The sequence below is a fragment of the Ovis canadensis genome, chromosome 23 (assembly GCF_042477335.2).
Source record: "Ovis canadensis isolate MfBH-ARS-UI-01 breed Bighorn chromosome 23, ARS-UI_OviCan_v2, whole genome shotgun sequence".
In the NCBI taxonomy this organism is placed as follows: Eukaryota; Metazoa; Chordata; class Mammalia; order Artiodactyla; family Bovidae; genus Ovis; species Ovis canadensis.
The window spans coordinates 39,159,650-39,171,524 of record NC_091267.1 but is presented as its reverse complement, the minus strand read 5'-3'; positions in this window follow the sequence as shown (position 1 = coordinate 39,171,524).

Below are 11,875 nucleotides of genomic sequence, written 5' to 3'. Positions count from 1 at the left end.
GTGAATTTCACTGAAATAAACAGACATCACTCGAATGCTATGATTATTACTTCCACTTCATTTCTACATGCTTCATAATCCAAGAGGCAACTGCCAAGTTAACAGACACCCTAATTCTGACAGGGCTCCCATAGTTTATGATATCAACCTTTGCATTTGGGCAAAAATGCAATGAGTCTTCGACTGAGATATGAGATAGTGATTCCTATCCCAAAAGCTGGGACCTAGAATTGAGCAGACAGAGGCTTGCAAGTTTCTCTATAGGGTGTCCACAACAAACCGAGCCAAAGTTTAAATTGCTTAAACAACTCAGTTCTCCGTGGTGACTTAAAAGGGAAGGAAATTCAAAAGAGAGGGGATACGTGTGTACAAATCACTGATTTCAATTTGCTCTACCTCCACTGATTTCAGTTTGTTAGTGTTTGTAGACACTAACATAAAACTGTAAAGCAATTATATTCCAATAAAAATTAAAAATAAATAAATAAATAGCTTTAAAAAGTCCAGGAGGGCCAGCCAACCCCCATCCCCCCTCCCACCTCTACCGACTAGACCAGCGTTTATGAACTGCCTGTATGTTCAGTCACTCAGTTGTGTCCAACTCCTTGCTACCCCACGAAGGCAGCCCTCCCAGCTCCTCTTCCGTGGGAGTTCCCCAGGCAAGAATGCTGAAGTGGGTTGCCATTTGCTCCTCCAGGGGATCTTCCTGACCCAGGAATTGAACCCGTGTCTCCTGCATTGGCGAATGGATTCTTTACCACTGAGCCATCTGGGGAGCCCATTTATGAATTACTATGTGCCCAATCACCCTGCCATGCTTCTTATTCATTATTGTGTTCAATCCTCCCCAACAGGTAGAGGATGCTATTCTTACCCCTGTTTAGTCAAGTACATTAATCCTCATGGGTTGTATAAGAAAACCCAGGTAAAGCACCTAGGATGCAAGAAAGTCAAACTCAAACCAACACTTTCTGATTCCAAAGTGCATGCATTTTCTACTGTACTACATTGCCTGTCAAAGAAAATAGTATTTCTTTGCCAATCAGCTCTCACAGCAAGGGTGGACATGGACATTTGGAGATGGCCTCAGTATAATAAAGTGGGGAGATGCTTGGAAGGCTTCTTAAAAATGATGGCATCAAAAATTCAAACTGCCTCCTTCACACATAAGCCCCAGCCGAGGTTTTTAATCAATATGCCCAGGAACTAGCCCTGCTAACAGAGATTTCAAAAACCATATATGAGCGACTTCCCTGGTGGTCCAGTGGTTAAGAATCCACCTTCCAATGCTGGGGACACGGGTTCAATCCCTGGTCAGGGAACTAAGATCCCACATGTCATCGAGCAACTAAGCCCAAGTACTGCAACTACTGAGCCCAGGCACCACCACTGGAGAGTCTGTGTGTCACAACAAAAGATCCCATGTGCCACAGCTAAGACCTGATGCGGCCAAATAAATAAATAAATAACCAAACATGAGCAAACTCTGGGAGATAGTGAAGGACAGGGAAGCCTGGCGTGCTGCAGTCCATGGGGTTGCCAAGAGTTGGACACACTTAGCAACTGAACAACAACAACCAAATATGAGCAGACATGTCCCACTTATTCATATTTGTGACCTTCTTTAAAAAATGGACACTGAGTCACCGATTTGGGTTCTAAGTGTGAGTATCATTTCAATAGCCCTTGAGGTCTCTCGATGGAGACCAAGTCTGAGGACCCAGAGGATGGGCATGGTGCAAGATGGGGCAGCTTACCTGCTTCAGGAGCTGTCTTGAACCCTCCAGCACCCTCAAGAATGGAGATAAGAGATTGTGAATACTGTGAGCTGACTGCCACTATGCCGCTAGGAACACGGCTCTGTCCAAATCAGTCAGCAATAGCCCTTGTCTTCATGATGACTGTGGAGCAGTTCTCAGAACTAAGCAGTGGGGAGAAGGCCAAGTGGGGTTAAACATGACTCAAATAAAGCTATGGATAAATTGATTTTGTCTTTTATGCCAACATTTGTCCCAACTGAAGAATTACCATGTTGGCATGAATACGCATTAAAAGAACAGAAGCTGAGTGTGTTCCAAGAGAGTTGTATTGACTCTACAGGCAGCTAATGACATGGTTTACTTCTCGAGAAGAATCAGCGCTCATTTTCAGAGTGACCTTGTAGTTTAAACTCTTGAAGTGGACAATACAATGAACAAGTTCTTCCACTGAATTCATAAGTAACACACACCCAGCAGTCCTAAGCCAATTTCTGGGCTTTTCAATAGGCAACTCTTTGCCTGTTGAAATCTGGGGTTGATCATTCTTCATGCATCAGCCCTCCTAAGCTACTAATATCTGCAAATAGTTCTTTCTTTACAGGTTAAAGACACTGATTCAATAACAACCACTTGACATAGATCATTCACTTAGCTGCTCTCAAAACAGGACTTTGACACAGAGGTCAGGAGGTTCTAATTTGCCTCATAGACACCTGGCTAAATGGATTTGTTCCTGAGCAAGACTGAGGGGCTCTAAAGACAGCCATATACCTAGCCACAACCAGCCTAGCCCTTTTAATGTGTCTGGCCAGCCCTGAGGCTCTGATTACTTGAACCCATGGAGATTTATATTGTCTTCATAGGTGTTCACAGAGTCCAAGAATTCTATGACTCAAATTTGTAATCGCTGACTCAGAAATGTGAATCTTATTAAAAAGAAAACTAAGATCCAGAGGTAAGATAAGTAACTTGGTAAGAAGCTTGATAAGTAACAAGGTAAGTAAGGAACTTGTCTAAGGTGACCTAGCTAGGAGGTGGGAGATCTGTTAAAGAAACCTGCCTCTGGACTCCACTGCCCAACCTCACTCCTGAATGTATGTTGCATCTAAGACAACGGTTTTCAGACTTTCTAGCATAGGAAATGGCAACCTACTCCAGTGTTCTTGCCTGGAGAATCCCAGGGAGGGGAAAGCCTGATGGACTGCCATCTGTGGGGTCACGCAGTCGGAAACGACTGAAACGACTTAGCAGCAGCACCAGCAGCAGCATATTAGAATCCCCTGGAGGCCTTGTTAAAGTGCAGACTGTGGGGCCCCACTCCCAGAGTTTCAGATTCCACATTTCCAGAGTGGGACCCTAGAATTTACACTTCTTAGTAAGTTCCCGGGGAATGCTGATACTGTTCATCAGGAGCCAACACTTGAAGAACCACTGTTCTAAGATGTATGATAAGGAAGGAGAAATTGCTCCTTGGATCCAAAAATGCAGTAAATTTATCCCCAAGCTCAGAATAAAGAAGTTTGCTCCAGTTTCTAAGTCTGTTCTGGGCTAAGTAAGTTAGGTGAAATTGTCATCTAGAAGGCACATTTTGGAGGCAATGAAGGGTCAGAGGAAAAGTCTTCTACCCTTCTGCTGAATCACAGTAAAGGAGTTTTGAAACTGAGTCTGAAATCAATGAATGAAAAAACCAAACCTCAGACAAATGCAGAAGACAGATAGAGGTGCATAGAAGATTAACCAGGGTGAAGATAGCAGGTGAGGAGCAGATGAGTGAGCAGGAAAACAAAGGTACTGGTCGAGGGCTGAAACGAGGAACTTTGGCGCTCATACTCGGTGTGGCTCTGTCTGGCTCTGTCTGGCATGTGCAGTCAAGAACATAGAACAATGTTGACTCAGCCACTGTGGAAAACAGTATGGAGGTTTCTCAAAAAATTGAAAAAAGAACTAGCATTCAGTTCAGTTCAGTTGCTCAGTTGTGTCCTACTCTTTGAGACCCCACGAACCACAGCATGCCAGGCTTCCCTGTCCATCACCAATTTCTGCAATTACCCTCCTAGGTACTTATCAAAAAAAATTACACTCAAAACGAAACATGCTCCCCAATGTTCACAGCAGCATTGTTTACAGTTGCAAAGATATGGGAGCAATCTAAGCATCCATCAACAGATGAACAGATAAAGAAGATGTGATAGACATATACAGTGGAGTACTACTCAGCCTTAGAAAAGAATGACACTTTACTCTCTGTAGCAACATGGGTGGACTTGGAGGATATTATGCTAAAAAGTAAAATAAGTCCGACAGAGAAAGACAGTTACTGTATGCTATCATGTTCCCTGGTGGCTCAGATGGTAAAGGGTCTGCCTGCAATGTGGGAAACCCGGGTTCAATCCCTAGGTCGGGAAGATCCCCTGGAGAAAGAAATGGCAACCCACTCCAATACTCTTGCCTGGAAAATTCCATGGACGGAGGAGCCTGGTGGGCTCCACAGTCCAAGGGGTCGCAAAGAGTCGGACACAACTGAATGACTTCACTTTCTTTTCTTTCTTTCTATCACTTATATTTGGATTAAAAAAAAAACACAACAAACTAGAGGATATAACAAAAAAGAAGCAGACTCACAGATGTAGAGAACAGACTAGTGGTTACCAGTGGGGAGAGGGAAAGGGGAGGGGCAATACAGGGGAATGGGGTTAAGAGGTACAAACTATCAGGTATAAAATAAGCTATAAGGATATATTATACAATATGGGGGATAGAGCCAGTATTTTACAACAACTATAAACATAGTCTAGCCTTTAAGAGTTGTGAACCACTATACTATATACCTATAACTTACATAATATTGTAAAGCAAGTGTATTTCAATACAAACACTTTTTAAAATGAGAACATAGGAAAATGGCAGTTAGATTGTTGATCTGCCATCAGAAATACCAAAAGTTGGGTGTGGAGGGCAATGCAAGTGTTGGTTCATTGAGAGAGTAAGCAGAACCTAGCTGCAACTGGAGGCGACTCTTCTTTCATTTATTAAATTATTTGGTCAGCATTTTGGGGGTGTTTCCTGTGTGCCAGGCCCTACACTAACTAGAGACTAGGACTTAAAACATCAGAAGGCGTTGCCTCTGTTCTTAAGGCATGAACACTCAAGGAAAAAGAAACACTGAGTACACACAGCTCTGATGAACAGCATAAATGTTTAGGGGATGTATGCTATAGGTTAAGTTGCTTCAAGTAGTGTCAGACTCTTTGTGATCCCATGGACTATAGTCTGCCAGGCGTCTCTATCCATGGGGATTCTCCAGGCAAGAATACTGGAGTGGGTTGCCATGCCCTCCTCCAGGGGATCTTCCCAACCCAGGGATAGAATCCATGTCTTTAATGTTTTCTACATTGGCAGGTGGGTTCTTTACCACTAGCACCATCTGTGAAGCCCTTAAGGGATGTATAAACCATATTAAAGGAAAGAGGTAACTTCTGCCTAGGAAAAACCTAGGTTTCAGGCTTCCCTTGGTCTTATCATTGACTAAATGTTACTTTACCCCAGGGTTCTGTCTTCACACTTCTTACCGCTAATGTCTATTGGTGACTTCCAAATGCTGGGTCCATCCTACAGGCTCATGACCCTGAATCTCCACCTCCAGCATGATTTCCCCCAAGCTGCATCTCCCAGGCTATCATTTCCAACTGTTATCTGAGCTGCGTTGCCTGGATATCAACACTTCATGTCCGAAGCTGGGTTCACTTTCTTTCACATTTCTAGTTGTATAAGCCAATGATTTTATCATCTAAACAACCTTCCAAGCTAAAACACTCAAGTGGAACTTGGTTCTTCCCTCTCACTCATTTTCTGTTCCTGAAGTCACCAGGATCTCTTATTTCTACCTCCACCATTGTGTCTCAAGGCTTCGCAGGTGGCACAGTGGTAAAGAATCGGTCTGACAAGCAGGAGACAGGGGTTAGATCTGTGGGTCAGGAAGATGTCCTGGGGAAGGAAATGGCAACCCACTTCTGGAAAATTCCATGGACAGAGGAGCTGGGCAGGCTACAGTCCATGGGGTTGCAAAGAGGAGGACATGACTGAGCTCATGTGTGCGCGCGCGCACACACACACACACACACACACACACACTCTGTAACACACACACCGTGTCTCACCTGGGCTTTTCTCTCTGTTATCATTGCCTTCATCATCACTTCTCTGGGTTTCTGAAACCACTTTCTCTCTGAAACCTCAGCCTCAAGTCTCATCCCTCCCTAACGGGTTGCCTTTCAAACGCTAGGAGCCTCTGGGAAGCTCTGTTTGCTCCTTTGGGCAGGCAGCAGGATAAAGGGGTGAGGACCCAGGGGCAGCATGTCATGGGATCTGTTCAAGGTCCAGCTAGTGCTGGAGGACCATCACAGTCAATGGAGTCAATGGAATAGAACCAAATCTTGGCCATTCTTGAATGTCAGGCAAAGGACATTTGACTTTACTTAGCTGACCATGGGGAGTGAGAGCAAGCTTTTGAAGAGAGATGTGATGTAATCAGAGGTATGTATTAAGAAGATTAACTTGGCAGTAGCTTATAGAAAAGATTATATGGAAAATAGATTAGGAGGAAGGAGACCAATTAGACATACTTAGAAAAGGCTATGTGATTAGCAAGGAAAGTTGAAATTCAGTTGGCAGCTGTGGAAACAGAAAGTGAGAAGTGGAGGAAATATTTTGGACACAGAAGTGCTTTTACTTTTAAATTTTGGTGCTAAAGAGGGGGAGAATTCAAACGTAACTCCAGAGGTTTAATCCTGACCAACAGAGAGCATAGTAATGTCACTTGGAGAAAGAGTGATGGGGGCAGGAAGAAGGTGGGAGGCAACGGGGATTGCGAAGTTCACATTTAGGCATGTTGTTGGAGACATGATTGGGATACTCAGAAGAGCAATTACAGGACCAACGAGTCAGGCCAGAAAGAACCAAGCTGGATGTTTCTACAAAGAGGTGATAGAGCAGCTGTGGAGCAAAGGATCAAGATAGACACAGCTGATAGGGTACCGCTGGGTTTTGTGATGACAAGAATCCTTGCAGTAAAAGGTGCTCTTGGAAGAGCGAAGTGGCAGGGAAGCTGTCACCACCACCGTGCATGATAAGAAGGGAAAAGTGACTACTCTTTTAGCGGTGGTGGGAATGGAAGCATGGGAGGGAGGTGTCACCTTGGCTGACATGAGTTAGTTTTCAGGCACAAAAGAAGGAAAGAGGTGGGGAGAATGGGTGAAATACAATGAAAAGTAGGTCATGGATGATCTTAAAAGAAGACAAATCAAGATCAAGGTCAAAGTGGGAACATCAGTCTAGAAAGGTGAAAACTAGGAGGGTAATTTAAAAAAGAATAATGGTCTGTCTTCTGAATGGGGGAGTGGAAGCAGAAGGGTCACAGAATAGTTCACAAAAGAAATGAAGGTTGAGTGTTTAACCCAAATCTAAGAATATATAGGAAGGGCAACAAGGAATCAATGAGGCATGGGTATGGATGTAAGAATAGGCAAGCTGAAATGAGGGTTACACAAGAATTAAATGAATTTTTTGAGGGCATGATCAAGGTAATTCTGTCACTTTTCCTTAAAGCAAGCTTAGCACATTGCCATCTTCCTCCAGTCAGATGGTGGGGGGACACCTGGATGGGGAAATGGCAGAAGATTGAGGATTAGAGGTATAAAAGGTGCCTGGTGAGAAAAACTGAAGTCTGACTGTGGGACACAGGCAAGCAAATCCCTAATAGGAGTAATGAGGACTCTAGGGTTTTTTGTCAGATGGAGAAATTGGTACCATGAAAGAAATCTCAAAAGAAATGCTGTTTTGGGGATAAACCAGATTTCAGTTACAATGAAGAGGTAGAGCACTGCGGACACCAGCTAAGGAAACAGGGCATTCTGGGCACAGGAGGACCGAAGTCTTCCGGAACCCAGTGGAAGGAATGGGCAGGGGAGTGATGCAAGAGGCAGGGAACAGAGCACAAGTGAACAGAAAAGCTGAAAAGGGAGAGAAGAGCGAGTCTGCGCCCATGGGGACAGACAAGAGCAAGCTGGTTTGTATGTTAACCCCCCCTCCCTTTTTTTCCCCCCAGCAGGTCTCAAGGTCATGTCAACTGGAAAAATCAATCATACTTTTGCATCTTTAAGTGATGATGTAGATCGACCTAAGAATCCCTACCCTGTTACATTCTCTTGGTCCAGTGGTCCAGAATGTTCTCCTCTAGGACACTAAGAACCTTGTGTTCGGTGGAGTTTTTTTTGGCCACAGCCCCTGATGCATGCAAGATCTTAGTTCCTGGACCAGAGACTGACCCCGTGCCCCCTGCAGTGGAAGGGTGGAGTCTTAACCACTGGATCTCCAAGAAAGTCTAAGGACCACGTTTTGGGAAAGCATGGTTGTTTGGGGACATTAAACTTGCAGGCCAGGTCTCCCTGGCCTCTGCCTTTAAGATGACTGCCCTTTCCATAAATGAGAACTTCAGCTTACTTGGCTGTTGTTCTGATTCACTGCCTTCTGTCTTTCTGTTAGAGAGCCCCTCTTTCCTCTGCTCGGGTTCTAAACAGTGGAGAATCATCTATCACTCCTGTTGCATCCGCTCCTTCCTTCAAAACCAGTGAAACCGCACCAGCTCACCTACTGTTATTGACCTTGTAAGAAGGGCTTTTGCTGAGGTCAGTGAGTGTCTCCTGATGGAGCCCAGCTGGCCTTTCCCTAGCGGCCATTTGCTGGGTGAATTTGCCAAATCACATGGCTGATCAACGTTCAAAGTCAACTGTGCAGTCTCAGAACCACTGTCTCATCTGAAATCTCAGAGATGGACTCTTACAACCAAGCTCACAAATACTGAAGTATCAATAAGAATTTGATGTAGTGACATCCCATGAGAAACTTAGCACCCCGCAGGCCAGAACGACAGATAATTTCTCTACATTTCAGGGAATTCGTTATGACATCCTTTCCTAATCCAGGGGAAATCCTGTTCATAAAACTGTAAATCTTCAGTCCAATGACCAACGTCCAATTTCCTCTTTATTTCCTTCCACTGCTGACCAATCTTAAGGATAACTCCCATTTTCTTACTTGACATATGCTAGTAGATTCCATTAGAGTACAGCCATGCCACGCTGGCCTCGGGTCCATCCTCTCTCTTTCCCCAGATTTTTAATCTCATTGTTCATAAAATTAAATATAGAGGATTACAAAGGAAATCAATGACATTGAAATGACACTTTAAAATATTTTTCAAATTGTGATATACGTGTATCATTATTAACTACAAAATCTAGCATTGGATCTAATAACTACCATAACTTCAAAGCAGTGATGAGCATTAGTCAGTTCCATCACTCAGTCGTGTCTGACTCTTTGCGACCCCATAAACTGCAGCACACCAGGCCTCCTTGTCCATCACCATCTCCCAGAGTTTACTCAAACTCATGTCCTTGAGTTGGTGATGCCATCCCACCATTTCATCCTCTGTTGTCCCCTTCTCCTCCTGCCCTCAATCTTTCCCAGGATCAGGCTCTTTTCAAATGAGTCAGTTCTTCACATCAAGTGGCCAAAGTATTGGAGTTTCAGCTGTAATGTCAGTCCTTCCAATGAATATTCAAGACTGATTTCTTTTAGGATGGACTGGTTGGATCTCCTTGCAGTCCAAGGGACTCTCAAGAGTCTTCTCCAACACCACAGTTCAAAAGCATCAGTTCTTCAGCATTCAGCTTTCTTTATGGTCCAACTCTCACAACCATACATGATTACTGGAAAAACCATAGCCTTGACTAGACGGACCTTTGTTGGCAAAGTAATGAGCATAAAAACCATTTCAAAATATATCCACCAACTAGATGATTATGAAAATATCTGTGGTTTCTACTTGTGGCAAAGTCACAGATACTGCTAATAACTATTTTGTTTTGTTGTCTACATTTATAAAGTGGCTCAGATGGTAAAGAATCTGCCTGCAATGCAAGAAACCTGGGTTCAATCCCTGGGTTGGGAAGATTCCCTTGAGAAGGAAATGGCAACCCACTCCAGTATTTTTGCTCCATGGACAGAGGAGCCTAGCAGGCTACAGTCCATAGGGTTGCAAAGAGTTGGACAGGATTGAAGTGACATTGCACGGACACATTACAAGTTTTCTGAATTTTACCCACAGACACTAACAGTTTGCAGACCCCAGCTTAAGAATCTCTATTAAGATGACTTGGAATGGCTCTGCTTTCTTCCATTACAGGCTGATTTTATAATGCATTTCTCATATCATAAGTTCTGAGTTTTTCAGGTGATTTATTTCAGTCTATACATACTACCCACAGTTCTCAGATATGTTCCCCATCTGTTTAAGAACACTGCTTTTTACATGTGAAAAGCACAAGATCATCATCAAAAACTGGAAACTGAAGCATCCAACAAGTGCTGAGTGGACAAACACATTGTGGTATATCCATTCAAATGACTACTACTTATAAATTAACAGGAAAATTAATGAAACATGCAACAACATGGGTGAATATCCAAAGAATTTTGTTAATAGAAATAAGCCAGAATCAAAAGGCTACATACTGTGTGATCCCATTTCTATGGCTGCCTTTATGGGCAATGAAAAAAAGGAAAGACAAAGAAAAAGACTTTTTCTGTGTTTATTCAGAAATTTCCAGAGGAAAGACACAGTAGACAAGACAGAAGCATTCCGAGCACAAGAAAAGTGTGTTCTGTCCTGAATGAAGTAAGGAAATGTTCTAGGCTCTCCCACTGGCTGGAAACAGGCTCAAAAAAATTAGTCAAGTCCCTTTGCTCTAATTCCTTGTTTACTCAGTAACCATCTGACTGTTAATTAAATTGGTATTATGGTTTTAAAATGAGTCTTTTATGATTTTCTTACCATTAAGGAAATCCTCAGGGTTTAGTCACCTCAAGGGGAGCTGACAAAATTGCATTCTTTAGCCTGCAGCGATCCAGGGCCCCGTGTCATTCCCTTCCAGCTCCCTTCCCCCGTAAGATCCAGTCCAAATACCTGGCCAACCAACTCGCTACTCTAGCTAATCGGCTTACTCACAAGAACATTAGTGGGCATTTCAGGTCAACAGGTCACTGAAATGCAGTTGCCAGGCACCCTCAGAAAACAAACGAAGAAGAAAGAATTTGTGATTTTTTAAAAAATTAATAAATAAGCTTGTCCATTAAAAGGGCGAAGGTAGAAGAATCGTAAATAGAGAGCAGTCCCGAGTTGTTCATTAACTATCACATATGTCTGTAGTAAAAGGAGGAATTGGGTCATCAAATTGGTCTTTTCTACCTCAACTAAACATCTAGGTGAAGAGCTGACTCATTGGAAAAGAGCCTGATGCTGGGAAAGTTGGGGACAAGAGGAGAAGGAAGCGACAGAAGATGAGATGGTTGGATGGCAACATTGACTCAATGGACATGAGTTTGAGCAAACTCCAGGAGATAGGGAAGGACAGGGAAGCCTGGTGTGCTGCAGTCCATGGGGTTGTGAAGGGTCGGACATGATTTAGTGAGTGAACAGCAAACATCTAGGCATCAGCCCCATGCTCAGAATGTGAAGAAAAACAGTACATGGCTAAGACAAGACAAACATTTATGGTGGAAATGTTTCACTAATGCGCCTTTGTTTTCTGGCACTGGCTCCTTCGGCTGCTAATATTCCCTCTAGAAAGCACAGTTGCTACAGCAACCACTTAAGACTCCAGGAACATGGTGACCCTTGACCTTAAATCTTCTCTCCTGATGGACCCCATGTAACCACCTTTCTAAAAGAGCTTTCACAAACTCAAATAAACACGGAAAGGCAGGCCCTCTTATCTTTGGGAGTTTCTGTTGATCCTTATAACCCTCTTTCATCACAAATTGCCTCTTAGGCAAGAAACACTGGAGTTCTCTTTTATTTGGCATTGCCATTTGCTCCGTACAAACTCAAGCAAGAATGCACTTCCACTAGCTTCATTTCCTCCTTCATACTCGGCCTTGCTCTTCTCTCACCAAAAATGCTGTTAGCATCTTCTCCTGGGACTCTCCTACTTTTTTTTTTTTTAATTTTTATTTTTACTTTATTTTACTTTACAATACTGTATTGGTTTTGCCAT